This window comes from Epargyreus clarus, unplaced genomic scaffold (genome assembly GCF_041222505.1).
Source record: "Epargyreus clarus isolate Ecla_fem2 unplaced genomic scaffold, WU_Ecla_fem_2.2 ptg000018l, whole genome shotgun sequence".
Classification (NCBI taxonomy): domain Eukaryota; kingdom Metazoa; phylum Arthropoda; class Insecta; order Lepidoptera; family Hesperiidae; genus Epargyreus; species Epargyreus clarus.
In genome coordinates, this window is record NW_027332226.1 from 3,732,911 (window position 1) to 3,755,681 (window position 22,771).

General features: G+C 34.6%; 1 protein-coding gene across 4 annotated transcripts in view; it reads right to left on the reverse strand.

The window, feature by feature from the left end:
* The window catches only part of LOC140749555 (zwei Ig domain protein zig-8), a 286,333-nt gene that overhangs the window by 49,043 nt on the left and 214,519 nt on the right, over positions 1 to 22,771 (reverse strand). The window contains exon 1 of one of the 4 annotated variants that reach the window (XM_073082646.1): positions 18,847 to 19,327. The exons of 1 other annotated variant lie outside the window; for it this stretch is intronic. The gene's annotated coding sequence lies outside the window, so the exon portion shown is untranslated. Of the gene's footprint in view, positions 1 to 18,846; positions 19,328 to 22,771 lie in introns of those variants that run through there. 2 more of the 4 variants (XM_073082644.1, XM_073082643.1) reach the window with 2 other exon arrangements.

Sequence of the window (22,771 nt, forward strand, 5' to 3'; positions counted from 1 at the left end):
TTTTCGGTTTTATTTTACACACGACCATTAATTGCAAAGTTGTGTACATTTTATAAATGTTATGTACTAGCTGACCCAGCAAACATTGTGTTGCCATATAAATAAAAAAAATGTTAAGGGTGAACAACCCTTATCACTTAAGAGATATGAAAAATAGATAGTAGCCAATTCTCAGACTTACTGAATATGCATATAAATTTTGATGAAAATCAGTAAAGCCGTTTTGCAGGAGTAAAGTAACTAACATCGTGACATGCTAATTTTATATATAAGATTCGAATCTTACCGTGGTCTTTTTGAGGATTAATTTCTGGCTATACAAAGATTGTTTATTAAATTATGTTTAGGTTAATTTATTCAATTAAAGAAATTTTAAAATACCGTATACTATCCTATATAAATTTTATGGTAATATTTTTTTATTATTTACCACAGGTATCGAAGAAAATTTAGAGATTAGGATACAGAATTTCCCATATATCGCTTTTATTTTATTAAAATAAACTATAAAAAGTTATATTTTGACTAAAAATACACTAATATAAAAATTAAGCAGTGGGATCTTAAACTATAACATACGACATATGAACATCGTGAGCTTCAATAAAATGTCACTTCTGTTCTGTTGATCTATGACCATGCATTTTGCGTCTTTATCACTTTCATTGACAAAAACATACTTTGTCTCTTTCTGGTTACTCACGTAATCATGGCAGATCGAACACGAAAAATAAACAAAATTTAATAATTTCTCTTCATTTACGTGTGATAGGTGATTCCATGAAGCTTGTTTCTTTTTCGAGCATAATTTTTGCATTTACGCATTGCACAAGAAGGCATTTTGAGGCTTAAAATTCAAAATAATGACGTTTAACGTGTTCAGTGACATTAGTGTGTATTACTACGCCGCGCGAGAGCGACTGGAGTCGTTTTAACTCGTTTTACACCACTTGACGTATTTTGTATGTTTCAAGTTTTGCCCGCTTGCGGCGTAACTTCAGGTTATAGATCAATGCTTGAAAACAAATTATTTTTATAATAATAAAATGTCTGACCGTGATAATTTAGAGAGTGAAAGTGATCAGCCTCCTGCAAAGAAAGCAAAATCACACTATGACACACCATCAAGTCATCAGTAAGTTAATTATTTTTGATGTGAAACATCTATAGCCGCACGTAAAACCGATTTCTGGCGTGGCGACGCATGCCGTGGCGACAGTGTAGTGTATATATACAGTCTATATGCAGTAGTGTGTACGGTGTGGCGACGCGTCGCCATGCGCAATCGTAATATTTTATTTTATCATTATGACATATTTAGTTCCTATCACAATATGTTCTTTTCTGCGTATTACTTTTACAAAATAATGTCGATGTTTCACATCTGCCAGGCGTCCCGTGACGGCTCACATTTTTTTTTTCTTCCTTATTCGCTTTGTAGTACTAAGTACTTACCGCGTCTTCGTCATAATGTAAGGTTCGTTTTATGCTAAATTGTATTACTTAAACAGGTGTTTAAGGGACAACAATTGCTGACGACACTCGGCGAGGATCGTCAGCGCGGGCTGTCGCTCATATAAAATCTTAATGTCATTCCTGTGTTACCTACCTTAGCTGTAATTAATTTATTTTGCTCATTATTTACCTTGTCATTTCTTTGACGACTTCATATTAATATAAACATCATTACAACGCACGACGCACGACCTTAGGACCTATGTTTTAACATTAATAACGATGTTTATAGTACAAGGTAAAGAAAGTTCGTCATTACTGTTAAATATTACGGGCTATGTGGAACGCTTCCGAGAAAATTGACTTCATTTACCGTCGGAACATAGTAACGATGTTTTTCCGTTATACATACGAAATTGTATGTTGTTTCAATATAAAATTTAATCTAAAAAATTTGCGTATTTTTACAAGTTATATGGAACGAGCGAGATATACGAGATTTTTTTTATCTATATTCATACAACATTGTGCATGGCCGCTGATTTAAATACGAAGCGACTATCTTAATCCTGAGAAGTGGCAACGCGTCTGTGATTAGTTGCTGGTAGAACACTGTTCTATAAGAAGTTAGTTATAGATTCCCATAGGCGCCAGTGATAACTTACCATCAGATGGACAAAAGGCCCATTTGCAACTTAAGACATATTTTTTATTTAATTCCGCTTATTCGGAACAACAACAACGATTGTGTTGCAACAAGCCTCTTATTGTATTTTTCACAAAATGTTCTGGCAACTTAGCGCCTCGTACAATATCCCTAATGCCTTATGCGAAGTTTTACATTATTTTTCATTCCCCCTAAAGTTTCTCGGTAATGAAAAAGAAAACTCAACAGGACCGGAATAGCCTCATTCTTATTCAAAGCAATTCAACATGCAGCGTTTATGGTACAAACTTTGTCATAACAACGTAAAGGCGGAGCTAGATCTAGGGAAATGAAGGAACGTTTAGATATTTGAAAATACGCGAATGTAACATATTTTGCGTATAGAGGAACTTTCGAACATTCCGATGGGACTTATGTTATATTATTATATTTCTGTGTTAGTTAAAAATTGGGAGATAAAATTATATAAACAAAGAAAATTATCAAAAAATGCCGATAACTACTGTTGGTCCAGAAACAGACCATGTGCTTAAGATGGTATTAAAATTTTTTTTTTTCTAAAAACCACTCGTTTTTATTTATGGAAATATCATATTGTGGAAATAATTAATTCCTGTTAATAATTTATAAACGAGTCTATGATTCCGGGTATTTAATATTTTGACTCTTCATGGAGGCGTTAAAATAGGCATATACAATGTTATTTATTAATAAACTGTTATCGGTAAAGAGTGGATTTAATTAGATACTTCCTGGAATATCATAATACTTTCATTTATATTTCAAATATCACAAAATAACTGTGATTTCGAATAAAATATTTATAACAATATTTCGGTGTGTCAAAAATATTAACGTAACGCTCTTCAGAGTAATGAAAAAATCAAATACGAAAATGAAATGAACATTTTAAAAGGGAAAATAAAATAATGTTACTACGCATTTAACTGAAGTAATGAAGTATGAAGATTTTAACAACAAATATATCCATTTAAATATGGCGAAGTAATTTATTCGTGTGTTTAAAAAACGTGTGTTGACTACTTGCACTGACAACAAAGTGGATGAATTGGCCTTTTAATTCATGAATCCAAGCATCTAATCCCCGTTATGCTTCTTTGATTTTTGAAACTTTGCGCGTTTTAGAAATATATAAGCATTTGCTTTAGCAGCGAAGGAAAACATCGTGAAGAAACTTACACGCCCGAGAGTTGTTTAACAAAAGTCCTATTTTTTTTTGTAATACAGGAGCAGACAACGATGGCAAGTGGCTACTACCGCCCATGGATATCTGAAATGAACACCAGATAGGATTAGATATTTCTACCCGAGGTCGGCCACAGATGCACCGCTACCCCTGAGGACAAAGCTGGAATGCCTCGGAAAAGTATGTCTCCCTTACACACACCCACACCCTTCAAAACGGAACACAGCAGCACCTAACACTGCTGTTATTAGGTAGAAATAGGTGTGGCGGTGGTGCCGCCGGTGTCGAACCACAAAAGGTTCTACCTTCGAATATTTGTGTGAAGTATACCAATTTGCACTTGGCCGGGGCAACAGTTTATGATTAAACTCTTTTTTTAGAGGAGACCCATGCTCAGCAGTGGAACAGTAGGTACACGCTTACTATTACAAAAGTATTTAAAAAATATATTGTGTATTTAAATGACTTACGGAAATTGACACGAAATTCCTTTAAAGACTCGACATGTTCATGCTTAAATCGAACCTGATATCGTAAATCAAGTTTCTTATCACATGTTCCGCGAACGAAAATCTTGTAGGTGCCGTGTTTTTTATCGATCACAAAACAGCTAAAGCGAATCCTGTCAACTCGGCAAGTTCGGAAATTCGAGAAACGAAATGCTGTTTTTTCCGCGAAAGTTACGCCCACTTGTCACTTGTCGTCTCAATTCTGGGGAGGCTTCGATACAGGGAATTATTCTTAAACAGATCTTCTTGAGATTACCATGTTACCAGTGAAAGAAAATAGAATTGATTGGATTTACACTTTTTTTTATAAAAATGCGTTTTCTTAAAACAGATCTAAAGAGTTACTAAATTGAAAACAATAGAAATACTGTATAAAGAAAACGATATCAACAAGTTCATTAAATCATTACATCCTAGCTACTTCTAAGAACTAAGCTGGACGGCTAACGTATCTAATCAGGCTAATTACACCCCTCAGTTAATACCTTCAACGTAACACAATTATAAAGATTGGATTCGCTCATATTGGCCTCCGATAGTATCCTAAGTAAGAAAGTGAATTTATTAGATACCAACTATAATAACTTATCTTCTACATTTTTGCTTATAAACGAAATAGAATTTTAAAGGTAGAATCTGTGTTTAGACTCTGGGGTCATCACCGCTACAGCTGTTCCTGCTTAATAACAGCAGCGTTAACGTTGCTGAGGTCTGTTTTGATGGGTGGCGATAAGGGAGACATATATTTCCGAAGCATTCCAATTTAGTCTCCAGTGGCCTACAGTGAAACTTATCAGTTATTGATTACACATGTTCACAGGCGGCAGTAGCCACTTATCATGAGGTGGACTTCATGCTCGCCTGCTACTTCCATGTTATAAAAAAACAAGTGATCATATTTAGAAGGCTAACCCACTTCGGAATTAAGATAACATTTATTTATAATGAATATTCGTTTCTCTTAAGTACAGTATCTCGTGCCGAACATCAAAGGAAATTACACCGAAAATATAACATGAGGTATCTGTCTCTCGGGAAGGGATTATTTTTTCCTTACCCTCGGATCTTGCATTAACAACTTAACTGAGCGTTTTTTGAGTTACATAGCATAATATCCTTCCTTTTATCTTCAATAACCTTAAGGAAACTAAGTAGGCAGATTATTTATTTTGTTAGCTTTTGGATAAGAAATTCAGTAAAAAAATATTCTTAAGCATTTAACAATAATGAGATTACCCGGCAATGTAATTTATGTGATATTATGATGCGATGGATGCTTGATGTATACTCTAAATTGATATTGAAAACTTATATATACAAATGTTGTCTATCTTCATAAATTATTAATAAATTAATTACCAATTTATATCAAGGGTTCGGCCCACATTTCATCAAAGAGACTAGACACTCAATTGATCGATGGATATTTCGATTAGACGAAACCTTTTATGTATCGGAAATGGCGTACAATCTCTCTTTATTATCGCTTCATCCCACGCACCATCAATAACGTTCTACGACCGAAATAAGATCCATTTTATATTTGTCATCGGTGGTCATTCACATATTCGTTGTTTCCAAAGACCGTAAGACAATACCCTATTTACCAAAATGTAACATAGCAGTCACCTTTTTTCAGTGAAACCTTATATTCCAGTAATAAACGAAAGAGCACGTAGCCCACGCAAGTTCAAATTTCCCTTCACCAGTTTATAAATTAATAAAAACGTTTCGTTTGTCTATTTAGACCAATAGATTCTAGTCAAACATTTTCTATTTTTACCTTTTTTAAAGATAACACAATAGCTGTTAAACTGAAACAAAAATTACAAAATAAAATCACAAATTAAAGAGAAAATATCTTAACTGTTTTGTATTTAGGTAAATACGTAATAGATAACTATTTTCAGTAATATAAGTATTTTCAGTCAAAATATGTAACAGTTACATGCCACGAATGGTTAATTTATTCTTCCTTTAGAAAAATCGGACACAAAAATGAGTAACATGTGAAAACATTTCAGTATGTACTTAATTTCAACAACAATTACTTGATACAAATCTTTGAACCGTGACGGGTAAACAAGACAAATAAATGATAAATGTAAATTAGAAATAAAGCTATAAATAATTTCGCTTTCTCATAAAGCTTTTAAAGTAGAAAGCCTTGTTGGAAACGAACTTCAGAGAATCATTAACAAAGGTTTTGAAAGTGCTGTGGGTGGAACTGAGTTGCGAATTTCCACGCTTTTATTTACGAGAAATCTGTATGTTGCGGTCAAGATCACCCTTGCTTCGGGATTTGTTTATTTTGCGTAGGCGTTACATTGGGAATAGAAACGTCAGCTGTTGACTATTACGGAGTAAACATTTTTTCTTTACCTACTGATATTGTTTTGTATGTAGACAAAATGTTCTGAAAAATATATATTTTTTGTGTGTGTAGAACACAACGTGTATAGAGAACTTGGTATAGGATATCCATGTAGAAGACATCTTTTAAATGGTAAATAGTATTAAATGAGCTAAATTTGAAAGGTATTATCCGCCTGTTTTTACACTATTACCACACTTAACTTTGTTTTAAGCAGCGTACTACTACTACACTTTAATGTATATTATATATATATTTTTTTATAATATAAGAGTAGCAGACGAGCATGCAGTCCACCTGATGGTAAGTGGCTACTGCCGCCCATGGACATTTGTAATCAACCCCAGATAGGATTAGATATTCCTACCTGAGGTCGGCCACAGATGCGCCGCTACCCCTGAGGACTAAGCTGGAACGCCTCGGAAAAGTCTGTCTCCCTTACCACACCCTTCAAACCGGAACACAGCAGCGCCTAACACTGCTGTTATTAGGTAGAAATAGGTGTGGCGGTGGTGCCGCCGGAGTCGAACCACAAAGGGTTCTACCACCAAATGGAAGAACCCTTTGTGGTTCGACTCGACTGTGGTTCGGTATATGTTGTGGCAGCAGAAATAAGTCAAGTAGTTTAGTCCTAAGAACTCTCCAAGTAAAACAATGTTGAGTAGTAGCTGATTGTAGTGACTAATCTCATTCGTTGCGTTACATATCTATCTGTCATCTGAAACAAAGACTATGTTTCAACAGACATATGTAAAAGACGAAAAGACTGAAACACCAGACACATGCAACTCATTAACCCACGCGGCGATGACGCAAGATCTTTTCTTTTTCCACAAAGTTCCGGTTTTACCGACAAAGGAAGGGCGGATTTTTGAGGCGTATGTTAAACAAGCTATCAGAACGTACGTTTTAACACGTCTTCGTGTTTCGTTATGCTTTTCGCAAAAATGCCAGGAGTACAATGAATATCTGAGGTGTAGCTAGTATACTCGTACTGTATGTATATGAGTTATGGTTTATTTTGTCCATGTTAGACAGTGATTTTTAAATGGTAGCTTATACGCTAGTATGCAATCTTATACAATGGCGTTAACTCGTTAATATCTCAATTCTGGTAAAATACCTTAGCACAAGACTTTGACATAAAGGGAGCAGGCAAGGAAGACGAGACAAGAGATTTCTCATAATAAAAAAGGCAAAGAAGATGGCACTAGTTGGTTTGTGTACGAATATTATAATGTACAGTCCTTCATGCAACATTGCTCTTAAACTTATTTGCTACGTTTATTATTTAGGAAAATATCAACAACTGTAAACGAAATCACGAACAAGTTACCAACAATATATAGGTAGTTGAAAAGCGGAACTCTCAAACATTGTGTCGCTTGGAGCAATTGAAGTCCATTGTCAGTTGTTCGCGCGATGATCGCAACTGGCGGTTATTCAATCTCCGCTGGACACAATAGATCTCGACGTACTATTCGTATTCCATTTCTGTTCGGGAGCTAGTACAATTAAGGATTTACAAAGTGTACTAGGACCTGAAGGCATGCAAAGCGAAAGCTTTGTTTGTTGAGGAATTAAAAGTAAAGTGATTGTAAAGTCTGTTTTTAGGCTTCTTTATCACAGTTTTGGTTAAAAGATAATGACTAGGCTTAGTAAGATTTTTAGTCATTAAGGTCCATAAACATCGAGGGTTAAGCATAACGCTTCTTAAGAAAAGGTATGCCTGTTATGAAGGGGAAAGAGCATTCATAGTGTTTCTCCAGGATTACGGTTTTTATAATTATCTTTGCCTGCACAAAGCCCTTTACTTTTACCAAAATTATTATCCAGATATCTATGATCCAGAATTTTCTTGGAAAAAGATGCTGCCACATCGCTTAGATATACTCAAGTTATTTGTCATTCCACAATTATCATGCTTGATCAGATATTCGATCGGAAACTTTTTCGCACTTTCCAAAATGTCTGCTTAAATAAGAACATTCAGATTGCAATTAACGAAGATCCGAAGTTAGCAAGCAAGGCACATTATCGCGGTATAGATTTGCACTCCAAGTCACACAACTTTGACGTCTGTACGCAATATTTTATGTTGAATACTCAGTTAAACCTACCGTAATTACTTGCTGTAATTAGGAAGTTGCTTCCTTTTGGTGATATTCGCTGCATTGTTCTCGCTGTCTCCTGCAAATTCCCTTATAATTATTCTGAGGTAAGTGAAACTAGAGCTGCATTCTCTTTGAGCTCATTTGTAAGAAGAATTCTTGTCGTAAACCAAGCTTCCAGATTTTTACTTTAATAGAAGTAATAGTAAATCTTTGTCACTTGTACACTAAAACTGGTTCTATGGTCAGCCAATGCGCCAACCAGACAATGTGGACAAAAGCGACTAAACACGCGATATTAACCTCATTCTTTCCTTTTGTGAGTGAAAGAGTTACGACTTCTTTCTTAGACGTCCGGACTTTGTTACCAAACTTTTTTATTCTTTGACTAACCTTACTTTATTTTGGCAAGGACATGAACTATCTACATAATTATGGTTACTTAAATCGAGTTCATTATCGTCAATGAAAACATTGAAAGGAAACTTACGTATCTAAATCTTATAAAAAAGTTCTCAAAACTTTATGTAAAGTCTACCAAATCACGAGGAGTAGTGGTAATAACATTAGAACGACTGCTCTGTAGATTTATTTAAACACAAATTTATGGTCCCAATAGTAAAGCAGGCCATTCACTCTCAATGATGTTTCAGTCGCGACAAAGGAATTCTGCAACGATGTCTATAAATCTACGTCACAAATTATATCCAATTCGATTATTCTAAGGAAATTGGAGGGAACAGTAATTTAAACGAAATGATAAGATAAAGTTCACGGGAGAATATTTAAAAAGTGTCGTATCCTAATGAGTAAGATTTATTTTACGAATAATGAAAATGAAAACATTGAATTTAAGCAATCGCTTCATGTTAGACTAACCGTTGGCCTAGAAAATACGATTTTTGTGTAACACCTACCTTTATTGACACGCTTTTATTACCATGGGTTGTATCTATATATGTATGTATGTTTGTAACGGAATCTTTGAGCTCAACTTTCACTCGTTTCCAGAATCTTGATAAATTTTAAACTTTGCACACGTATCAAGGACAGATAATTTGTTAACAGTTTCCCATTATCCTTGACAGTACCGCCAGGATTAATAAAGCGTGGGGTACATTTTACTGTGGTTCATAACTATCTTCTCATATACAGTTGCCAATAGAAAGGTTTATTTATTATTATGATGGTATTTAAAATATCAAGCACCCCATGGTTTTATCTCCGAATTGTATTGTTCTGTTAATAACTTAATTTTTACTTTTATTTTATTCTGAGGAAATTCTGACTCAATTCAAGTATGATTGATTGTTCGATCTTCTACTACTGTAATCGAAACTCTTTGTCATTAAAAATACTTTCTAGTTCTTAGTTCGATTAGCAATAGAAGCGTGTTTTTTTTTATCTCATATTTATTTTTATTTTAAGAAAAAGTGAGTCTACTTAATAATAATAATATGTTATTTTCTGTAAATTACTAAAGCTTTGCACGAAAATTCGGCAGAAAATAAACCAGTCCTCCACAATTAACCCATGCATACAGACAAGGCAGTGATAGCCTAGTGGTTAAGAAACTCGGCCTCTCGATCGCGGGGTCCGAGGTTCAAATCCCAGGCACACACCTCTGATTTTTCAAAGTTATGTGCGTATTAGAAATTAATTATCACTTGCCTAAACGGTGAAGGAAAACATCGTAAGGAAACCAGCATACCTGAGAGATTTATAAAAAATAAAAATCTCGAAGGTATGTGAAGTCTACCAATACGCACTTGGTCAGCGCGGTGGACTATGGCCTGATCCTCACTCTGAGAGGAGACCCGTGCCCACCAGTGGGACAATAATGGGTCGATGATGATGATGATGATGACGATACAGACAAGTATTGAAATTTGTCAAAAATTTCGACTTCGACTTTATTTACCTATTTATTATACTTTATATCGTTAGATATTTTCGCCCGATCAGTACTCGTAAACAGAATTGCAGAAATACCTTATATTTGGGTACGTGAACCCAAATCCAATTTAAGAAATATTCACCATCGAAATGCGCGATCTCTTCGAAATGTGAATTTCAATGCCATTTGATAACGCGATCAGTTTAAGAAATGTTTTTGAATTGGATTTTTTTTTGTATTGCCAGTTTAAATTTTATTAGCGCAATGGACTGACAGATTAACAGAGTGAACACCGCCTGCCGGTGTTTGCAAAGGTGTTTATTAACCGTTAATTAGGCGCGCGGGGCCTGCGCGACCCCAAGTGATTTTCAATGCTAGATAAATTTTTGATTTTTGACGCTAGCAAGTTGAAATTTCTGGTAGCTTCCTGACTCCTTAGTCCCTCTCGCCTCAGTGATTCTCATGCAGCAGAAGTAATTAGATTTGCTGTAAATTAATGCTTGGAGTCGCTGCGACCCCGCGCGACTATCAACGTAGTTCAAATTTAGTTAGGCATATATATGAAAATTATTAAATTCATGTATTTCTTTCATTTATTTTGTTTATTTTGAATATACGCAACTGTATATTGTTATGTTTATACAGTTTTATTATCATTATTTTTTAACTTTTATAGTTAATTACATATTTTTGGCAAGCATATGGATGTTATGATTTTCGTTTTTTTTAATATGTATGAGCTTTATAAATATTTATTATTATATTATTATATAATATAGAAGTAGAAAACAAGTATAGAGATATCCACCTGATGATATCTGGCCACGGTCGCCCATGGACATCGGTAATCATAGCAGATAGGATAGGTGTTCTACCTGAGTTCGGCCTTAGGTATTTTTCCAAACCTAAGGACTAAGTTGGAATACCTCGTGTAAGTGTATCTTCCTTACATCACTCTTCAGACCAGAAAACATTGGCGTAAACAGTGTTTTAGTAGGTAGAAAAGGGAGTGGCGGCTATGCCTGCGAAGTTGAACCATGAAGGGTCCCACCACATGCAATATATAGATATTGCATTGTATTATATCTTTCTGCGACGTTTGACACAATACAAGCGCCACAAATACTTAGAAGATATTTTACATTATGTCTAACAACAAAACCGGTAAAGAACATGGATGACCGGGATTGGAAACTCCATCTATGTCTTTGAAAAGTCGTGTACCTGGTCCTTCTACATCTAGCAGATGCATAAAAAGTTATGAAATGTGGAAGGTACTATATCTATCTACGCTAAAATAATATAAAAATAACTTTTAAGTGACATAAATATGCCAAATTTATATGTGATGACCACATGAAGATCAATATTACGATTTTCAACTAAACTTATACTCACGAAAAAAATATTTTATTTTAATTTACTGTTCGAATATTTTAAATATTTTTTGCTATTTTTTTAACGATAAATAGTTTATTAATAAATTAAAAATCAATAATGTTAATAAATACTTAAAATGTGTTTTGTTTAACCTCAAACATATTGGGGTAACTATCGACCCCGCGCGACTAATAACGTAACTTTTTTGGCGCGCCTAATTAAAGGTTAAAGTATAATAGTTTTTAACAAATCTTTTATTATCGCGGAACGATTTTCGTGAAAAAGTGAGTTGTCTATAATACATTTTTACATATTCATAACTTCATAAGGTACGTGGTGAATTTTACATGGAAAATAATAATGCTCAACATTGTTGCGACTATAACTACGATCTATAGATTTATTTAAAAACAAAACAACGGCACCTAAAACCTAAAACTATACAATTATATTTTAAAATACCTATTTCCTGGAATCGAACCGGTTAATTTTGAATAATAGTACAATATTGATTGCGCTATCGGGTAGTTTCGCTTATAAAATTCAAAGTCTGAAAACTAATGGTCAATGGCAACCTATATAACTTGGTATATAGTATGCCCATTGGTATATTGGTACATATATACAATTGGTTTCAAATAAGTTAAAACTATTATTATAAGAGAAATAAAATTTTCTTATAAATGTAAACCAAACTCCCTCTCATTCTTCGTCCTTTTACAAATCTCTTTCTCTTCAGTTGCTGTCAGGTTATGGAACAAGTTACCCATGTCCATACGCCGTGCTGAATCGCTTGATTCATTTAAAAACTAAATGTTAAAATATTACTCGAAATAATGATTTTCCGCCTCGTTTTCGTCTTTTTCATATGAACCGTGTCATTCTTTTGTTTGTGTTTTTTTTCTCTCTATTTCTGTTGCTATACCATTAATACTAAATGTATCCTATCCTTTATAACCTATTCCTTCTCTAACTTCACGTACACTATCCTTCTTTCTTCGCTTGTCTCTCTTTTCTTTTTCTTGCATAGGTTGTCTGGAAGAGATCTACTTAGCGATAAGACCGCCTATTGCATACTGCTTGACCTGTTATTTATATTGTTTATTGTTAAATTTCAACTGTAAGTGTGCAATAAATAGTATTTTATCTTATCTTATCTTAAGTAATTAATGCACTCGCAAAATATATTAAATTAAACGAACATACGTGCTTTTAACTTACATTTTTTTTAAATATGATTACAATTTTTGACGCAGAGACAAAGCTGTAATTTACGTTATGAGGTTTTATACGCGAATGAAAATTAGACCAACATTTCATAAAGGGTAATGTAATTGTTTCATCGCTGTCTAGTAACAAGTTGCGAGCTATGCGAAGCAATAAAATTTTAATTAAACACTACAGGCAAAATCAAATATTATCAATTTCTGCGCAGGACGCAGTTATGATATCCTAGGCTGTTTTTTTATAAACGTAGAAAATGTATGTTAAATCTATGCCGATAAAAATACAAGAACGTATTTTCAGCGCGATCATTCATATTACTCAGGTTACATTAAAGCAATGTTTTAACTTTCAGATAACGCTAGATATATGTTCGTAATAACGGGACAATTATTACGTGGGTTTTAAATATATATTATTTTGTAAATATTGAAATGTCAATCGCCAATAGACATTTAAAGGCGGCTTAAGCAAACCAAAGGTTATCTGAGATCCGGCACAATGGTACTTCTAAGCCTTGAGGGTCAAATAACTAAGTCGAAACATTTACTTCTATGGCTTTTAATAGAATATGAAATTGAAAATATAATTTTAAATATAAATTGGAAAACGTTTAGTCCCTACATCTACTATAAACATTATAGGTATTTACAAAAAATAGTTCATCATTCACTCGCTCGAGATGGTACAATAACCTAAAATTAAATAAATAATGTACAGAAAATTCATCCGATTTCATATAAAATGCCTGTTACAGGCATATCGTTTTACAAAATATACTCTTACAAATACCCTGTCGGTAGGCTTAATTGAGTTTTTCGCAAAATGTACAATGATAAACATTGACTCATTGAACAAGTTCCAAATATTTGCATTTAAATTATTTGGTTATTTACAAATTTACGAATAAAACAATAAACGCGTGTTTTTGATGTGTTATAAAATGTTTGGCATTGGTTATTGTGGTACTATTTGTGTTTTAAGTTGCATTACATTTATAATTAATTATATTTCAAATAGTCCTATTGTGGTAATTAATTCTCATAGCCGCGGTCATTGACTCAGATCCTAACAGATTTCTCGTAGTTTCTTGAAGGAAACCATCCACAGGTTTTCAAGTCTGATAAATAACTGTGTAATAATAGTGTACTCAACTTTGGAAACATTACTAAATGTCTTAAACCCATCTCATCCTCTGGAAAAACCAGTGCCCAGCAGTGAGATCTAAATAAATTGATAACGAGATTTCTAGAAATGCAGTTTCAATTTGATAATCTTGCTAAGTTAATAAAAAAACCATAATCAATAAACTAAATAATTAATCAAGTGCACGGAAATGAGTGCGTGATAATTAGCAAGTGTAATCTAATTAGTGTAATGGAAGGATCCGCGACAATGGTCCGAACATTTAATTAAGATGCGACACTTTTATATAGGGCACTGTACAGAGCAACGTCCCAATTTGTCCTATATTTATTTAGGGCCTGTTTCGCTAAGCGATGAGCCCGAAACATTAAGGACAGCCAAACAAAAACGATCCTTTCGGTTTGGATGTCTAAAATTTAATTATGTTCTAAGATTGGATCAGGTTATTATAATTTAGTATTTTGCACGAAATGTTGATAGTTCGTAAATTCATAGTAAACATAAAAGCGAAAGAGAAAATGACGTTCTGGATATTCCATTTTAATGTCTCATCGGAATAAAATAAGAAATGGATGAATAAAATAAAAATGTAGATTACAGAGATTCATTAGTAGTAGCCGAAGTTCATAGGAATAGTATAAAGCGTAGTATAAAGCGAGAATTAGATTATGCAGACAAACAAACAAACGGTGGAAATGCTTTTGCTTTAAAATATAAAAATGGAAGAAAATGACCATCACATCCACTTAATCCTGCGAATAAATAGGACCTCAGATAGGACAAGAAACCTAACTGACATAAATTGACAGATCGCTGTCTCTGCAGACTAAGTCAGTACACATTATATTAAAATCTCTACCATCCATTGGAACAAGAACATTGTAAATTAATACCATAGTAAATGTATTCCTAGACCTAAGCATAATGGTAAATCCGCATTTAAAAAATAAGACTCCACCTACATACAGTTTCAGGTGGTACCAACACAGGTATTTTATTTTCAAATCTGGTACAATACTCATAAAGAGCGCTGGCCTAATTTGACCCAGATTTATTATTTAGAGCCTGCTCGTAATGTAAGACTAAAAACATGAAGGACGTCTAGACGCCGAAAACTATTTATATTCTACGACCACGTCTAGTCGTACGAGTCTTACCAAATTAATTGGGATTCTAGAGAAAGATTTTTCGAGAGACTACAAGATACTGTATAGTAACGATTGCGTTCTTCTATCGTCACTTTTCATCAGTATATCATCATCATACATCATTATTTTCCGTCAACTCATTACTTTCCCACTGCTAGCCTTAAGGTTATACCATCTCGGTGAGTCAAATGAATTGTAATGGGTTTCATATATTACTTATTTATTATTTTAAATTTCTATTTTTTAATATTACAAATTATTTTAGAAAGCATACATAAGTTTGAAACAAAGGTTCCTAGAATTCGAACTCCTCTACCCATGGGAGACCGAAGTTCACATCTCGTGGCTTTATTTACTGCTGTATTAAGAGCAAAATATGTATTATTTCTCGTCTAATGTTTTTAATCTTAAGCAGGATACCTTAATATTTCAATATCAAATGTAGCATAATATATACCTCTACACAATTTTGAGTTAAATATCAATCAAATTTGTACGGACAAACAATTTTAAACACGGTATTTATGTTACTATATATGTTCTATATCAAGACAAAGTATCACGGTTTTACAATGATAATTATTTTAGAACAAAAGACTTCCATTTTGATTACAAATAAGTAATAAACCTATTATTTTCCTCTTGCATCCAAAATACAACAGCATGATAAAAGAAGATAATTTCTGGACCATACGAATACGAGGCAATTTTGCTTAGCTTTATTCGAGGATGCCTCAATAAATAACCTGGATACAACCCGCTTATGTATGAGGTCCGTATCTTATCCGGGTTTTGTTCATTATCCTGCGAATGAAGACATTTTATGTGGAAGATATGATAATCTGTTTGATGAAAGCAATGTAAAAATGTTTCTTTATTTTGTATGCCGCTTTGTTTTTATTTTACGTTTCATTATTTTCTCATATTTTTTCGGCAGAGATTCCATAAATATAGATAAAAAACATTACCTTCCTTTTAGCGCTGTCGAATAAACAAGGAGCCAAGTTAGGTGCAAATGAGTTTCAAGGTATTAAGTACCGGGAACCAATGTAGGTAGGCACCTTTTTTTTGTTTACGAGGGGGAAACCTTCAAAAGGTACCCGGTGCCGTGGGAGCGACCTACCGCCGTCCTTCTCGGGGCCGCTGGCTGGGCGGTTCGAGCTCCCACTCTTGCCGCCCACAACCCCGGAAGCCCCCTTTTAGTCGCTTCTTACGACAGGCAGGCGAAACTATAGCGACACAGCGCCGGGGGCCTTTACGTACGCCCGCGGCGACTCCTCCTCCGAGCGGGTTCAGCGCGCTCCCTTGCTCGTTCGGCGTCTTACTTCGCGGATATGACTACGCCGCCGAAGGTGATAATGCCGTCCAAGGCTTCGCTGCGCTGAACCATCGCCCCGACGATGGCCGACGGAGAGAGATTCGGTCCCACTTTTTCGACGAGGATCCGCCGCTGCGGCTCCCACACTAGGCAGTACTGCAGCGCGTGCTGTGCGCCGTCTGGGCCGTCTCTTTCCTCTATATCCTGATACTCACCGAAACAGCCATGTCCGGTGAGTATCTGAGTAAGGCGGTAGGTCACTCTAGCCCCCCCCCCCCCTCCCCCCTCAGAACGTCAATCTGAGAGGTGCTACAATTCAGCCAGGCTCGAAAGTTCGGTAACATAGCGTCAACCACCCTTTGGCGTAACGTAGGTAGTAGTTCCTTAAGACATAGGTGTGTAGATTCCTAAAGAATTGTATTTATGTTTACCTGTCGCTCGTTCTATAGAAGGTGTAAGCGAATACATACAAACATCTTTTGAATTACTGAAAAAAACTATACAAGTAATTAAAATTTCAATTTTAAATCAAGTGAACAATATCGCATAATATAAATAACCTTTTATCGAAATTGAATTTTTTATCGAAATGAAATTAATTCACGTAATACTACTATTTTGTAATACTAACTAATGATATTAATACTACTATTATACACATTTACTATTCATTGAACATTTCTCAATATTGTTAGCTTCTAAGTAGAATTAGGTTCTTTTGAATATTCGACGTTACCTCTATAAATAACGTTGACAGAACCCCACTTATGTACGAGTCTAATATATTACCCGAGTTATCTATTCATTACAGCGGATAAAGACATTTTGTAAGAAAAATATCTTATGCTCATCGGAATAAAAATAGCAGAACCCTTCTATAGTCGCTTGCGGCGGAAAACCCTGGATATCTATTTCGTTTCTAAAACCAATCTTAAGCGCTGCCTTATTCTATTTCAACGGGGTAGCAAGACATACCTATAGGTATCTCTTACTGCCCCGTACACGGTCTATAGTAGGTACTATACACGGCGTTCCAATTTAGTCCTCAAGGGTAATAATCAAGCCGTGGTCGATCTGAGTTAGAATCATAATCCTATTTGCGGTTGATTATGTATGGGACCAACCATTAGGTTGACTGTATGTTCATTTCCTACTCCAATTTCATACAAAATTGACCAATTGAACCGAAATAAAGTCCAATCAGCACCACTTTAATGCTCCCGTCTTCTCTTGCATTTCAAAGCAGGAGTATCTCACGGACATTCAACGCTCAAAAGAAACAAGTCAAGTAGAATTTTCGATTTTTATAGGCTGGAGATGTACGCGTACATACGTCTAGGAAATCTCGTAACCTTTCTGTCAATAGAAACTAACTAAAAGTAGGTAATCTAAAAAGTAAGAGTGTTTGACTCTATAGAATATTATAATTTATGTTATACAGCCAGAATAGATTAGATTTCTCTACTTTAAAAGTAAAGTTACTTAAGCTTAAGTAAAGGGACTGTCACGAAATAAAAAGGTGAACTATTTTTAAAATTTAATGAAAAAGTTTTTACAACAAATAATAATATATGTATAATATATAGTATATATAATATGATATAGGTATAATACGCACAAAGTTATGAAGTCGGTTAAAAAAAATTAAAACCAAGAATAATTTGGAAAATAAATTTGGTTAGGTAGGTAACTAAATTTCGTTACGACTTTGTAGAGATTAAGATCGGGGTGGATGACCGATAAAATATTGTTAAACGAAATATGAATGGAAATTAGGGACGGTATTTTTCATTTGTAGGAAATCCAAGATTAGTAAACATTGTATTTTTTTTCAAACATGCTGTCGAGCATTAAAAACCTTTTAAATTTTACATATTCGGTTTTCATAAAACTTTTAGTTATTTTCAATATGAGAAGAGTATATATATAGACTTAAAAACATATAGATATATAGACTTAAAAACATTTTAGTTTAAAATTGTGTCATAATTAATTCACATAAATGAGTGCATATTTACTACAAAAGTTTGTCAATATTCATATGTTTCAAGTTTCGTACGTAGTCCTAAAAGAATCGGTAAAAAATTACAACGTGCATAGCTGTATACGTAATAATTCACACTCTAAAACATACTTACGAAATTAATCACAACCGTCATCTGCATTCTCAGAAGAGAATACTATTCTCTATGTGTTCGTGGAACCGCCAACTTTTGGCGCAAAAACTCATATTTTATTTACGCTGTGTATGAGCAGAATCCATTAGGCCCGTTCCTGTCACGCTGATTCAGCGCAAACCTTCGACCACAAAGAGCCGAGCAATATTTACGATCATTCATTCTCTTGTCACTTTACCATGACAGATTACTCCGAACAATTTACAATAAACATCTAAGTAACTAAAACTCACCTACCAGCGCACATCACTTAAAGTTCATACGCGCCGCCGAAGTTGTTGAAAGTTGGCCGAAATTACGTTATAAAGAACTTTATAGGCATCGCTCGCGGGTTGCGTGTTTGGGGTGTAAATCAATTAGTTATTTTGACAAGTGGGGTGAGCGGGGGCACCGCGGGCCGCCTTGACGCGGGCTAATCGTATAAACGACGGTGTCGACTGCGGGGCTTATGTATCCCGCTCGGCGATCGCGGCAACTAGTCGCGCACGCGCGCTCAACGCTCCTGCGACCGCAAATTTTTCTCATCGCCAGTTTCGACAAAATTGCAAAGCCACAACCGGAGTTACTGCGCGGTGGGATTCCAACGGAATGTAATCACCCGAACAACATGAGCGGGTAACGAGATTTTTTTCCTCCTCACCTACATAGTAATTCACACCCGACTCGATCTCATAATCGACTGGGGAATTAGCATAACGCCCGCGCAGGAAAATTTAATTTAGCTCCGTCGTCTTGGATTACTGTATAATTTAATAGTTTATTTCAGCGTTCGAAGGACGGTTTGTCACGGTTCGCTAATTAGCACAAATTTGTTGTTAAAATTTGAATACAGTTCAGAAATGTAGCTGATGGAGGAATAAATAATGCCGCCTCGAAAATGTTAACTTTCAAAAGATTTTGTTGCGTAACTCTTAACAGGAACTCTAGCTTACTAACTTTACTTATTGTAAGGGTAGTTACTAAGATTTATCGTTTGTAACGACCTAGAAGTCTTATGAATATTTTTCTTTGCTGGAAACATTTCTTTCTTCAGTATTTCGAACATTATTTGATTTATATTCCATCGATTTATAGATGTCAGAATCGGCCTGAGTTATCAGCCTTCCACATTCCTGTGGGAATGCAACATAATATTAGATAAATATGAAAACCCACAATCTATAAAGAGAAAACATAATTTCAAGTAGTGTTATGGTCTGTGTATACAATCTTATATATAAAATTCTCGTATCACAATGTTAGTTACCGTACTCCTCAGAAACGCCTTTACAGATTTCCACCAAATATTATATGCATATTTAGTAGGTCTGAGAATCGGCTACTATCTATTTTTATACCCCTAAGTGATAAGGGTTGTTCACCCTTAACATTTTTTTATTTATATAGCATCACAACGTTTGTCGGGTCAGCTAGTTTTCCTATAGTTTTATTTAACACAGTGTATTATTGTCTCTGTTTTTCTTGATTCGTAGTAGGTAACTCACAGTAAGAACAATTTATATTTTAACCTGTCTGTAGTTATTTTCAAAAATACCTCTAAGAAATGAAATACAAAACTGATTATTAAAAGGACAAGTGTAAAATGATTTTTTATATTAGACGTGAAGATAGACTTTCTATATTTTTAAGAGTTTTTAAACTACTTTCAAGTAATTATATCTACCATCGCATGAATATAATTAGAAAAAATAAACGTTAGTACTTATTAAGTTTTCATACCTACGTAAATAACTACATTGTACCCGCAGCTTCGTCCGCTAAAAATATAATCTGATTATTTTATGGTACAAAATCTTCTTTTTAGTTTTTTATCTATCTATAATATTTTTATCGCACCAAAAATGAAATTTGTTATATTTTCTGGGCGTCTACATAACGTATATATTTGTTCCTTTTTAAAAAAACTTTTAATTAGTGGAGTTTTCATACAGGTAGTGATTTCTTTGTAAATATTTTTAATAGAAAATGCTCCATAAATATTAATTATTCACAAAAAGAATTACAATATCATACGAATATATACGAGTATCATGCACCAAAGAACGATTACATCAGCAAGCTAGACAGCGATACACTATTATACAAAAATTTCTACACAAAAAACTTGACAGCACGTTTCAATATGACACAGACATGTCTGAGAAGTTTTATACGTTACAAGACTTGAAAACTACAAGTACCTACTTGTTTGTATTTTTCGAAATAATAGGCTGTAGAGGGAATATTGTCAAGATTGTCATACAAAATCGCTCTTTCCTGTACCCTTAGTATGAGTTTTTACGTTTTTACAAAGATGACTGTTTTTATATTTGTTTACGTATTTGCCTATACTTTTCAATCATCGCCCCTAGCGGACTGTATCAGAACTAATTGAAAATGTATGGGAAATACATAAACACATACAAATACAGTCGTTTCATAAAAACGTAAAACCTCATACTAAGGGTACTGTTCTCGACACCATGTCAAATTGATTGAGAGTTTAAACATGTTTTAGATCTACTTAATTGGTAATTTTCCGCCGAATACACTTTTCCTCCTCACGACTACTCTATTGCTACTATATAAAACGTCTTTGTTAAAAGATATTAAACAAGATCTATTAGACAATGGTAACACGAGCCATAGACGTAATTGAGAGATTCTGACACTGTACAATATTAATTGAAGAGTCTTCCCCACACGTTCAATCATTATTGATTGGTTGACATGGCATTTGCGGAAAGTACCTAATTGGCGCTGATAAAGATCACGTAATCATTAATTTATATGAAAATCAGGCGTAACTGGCAAGTCTTGCAGTCCTCGTTAGATTAAGCCACTTCTCAAATACCATTAGAAATTATATCGATTGTCGCATTACAATTTCTTTAGACAAGAAGGAATATTTATAAAATTTCCATTTTTTTTATTACGCATTAGCAATAAAAATCTAACAGTGTAAAATTGGTAACAATCTGTTGAATCAAATGTAAAATTGCAAAATTAGAGCCGTAAACATTCGTGTTAAGTATCACCTATGTATTCATGCACTCCATCATTATTTTATGGTACAAATACATTATTTAAAATATCAAACATATTCGTACTAATTTGGCCTAAAGCTGACTCTATTGAGAAATCCTGACACTACATTATACTAATTGAAGTACCCCTTACGGGTTGCCTTCACGTGTTCAATTATTGACTCAATGACATGACATTTGCGTCATTATCATTAATCTGTTATGTTCCATTGCTCGGTACAAGTTACGTTATTTTGAAGGTGGTAGAACCCCTTGTGGTTCGACTCCGGCGGCTGCCCCGCCACACCTATTTCTGTCTGACAACAGCAGTTGTGGAAGTGATAGCCTAGTGGTTAAGAAACTCGTCCTCTCGATCGAGGGGTCCGAGGTTCAAATCCCAGACACGCACCTCTGATTTTTCGAAATTATGTGCGTATTAGAAATTAATTATCACTTGCTAAAACGGTGAAAGGAAACACCGCGAGGAGACCTGCACGCCTGAGAGATTAATTAAAATAAAATCTTAAAGCGCGGCGAACTATGGCCTAATCCTTCTGATTCTGAGAGGAGACCCTTGCCCAGCAGTGGGACAATAATGGGTTGATGATGATGATGATGATGAACAGCAGTGTTAAGCGCTGCTGGTGTTGAAGGGTGTGGTAAGGGAGACATACTTTTCCGAGACACTCCAGCTTCGTCCTCAGGGGAAGCAGCGCATCTGCAGCCGACCTCAGATAGGAATAATCATATCTGGACTTGATTACATATGTCCATGTGCGGCAGTACCCACTTTTCATGAGGTGGACTACATACTCGTCTACTAATCCTATATTATATAAAAATACTCTTAAGATAAAAGGCTTAAAAAGTCATGTCTGATAGATTTATTTATAATACGTAATTCAGCCTGCATTTACACTCTTCCACTGAAGCGTAAGAACTTGATATAGGCGTGTTGGTGGCACGTCCCCGGTAGAACAATAGATACCTATCACCTGTTATTATAGTTATATTACAATATTTTGTGATTACAAATGACCCTGGTAGTCTACTTCAACAACAATTCTGTAAGGAATCTTTATGTGAGTAATACTTTAAATACTTTTATTTACCATCTATACGCCGCCTTATACATGCTCCTTTCATATACTTG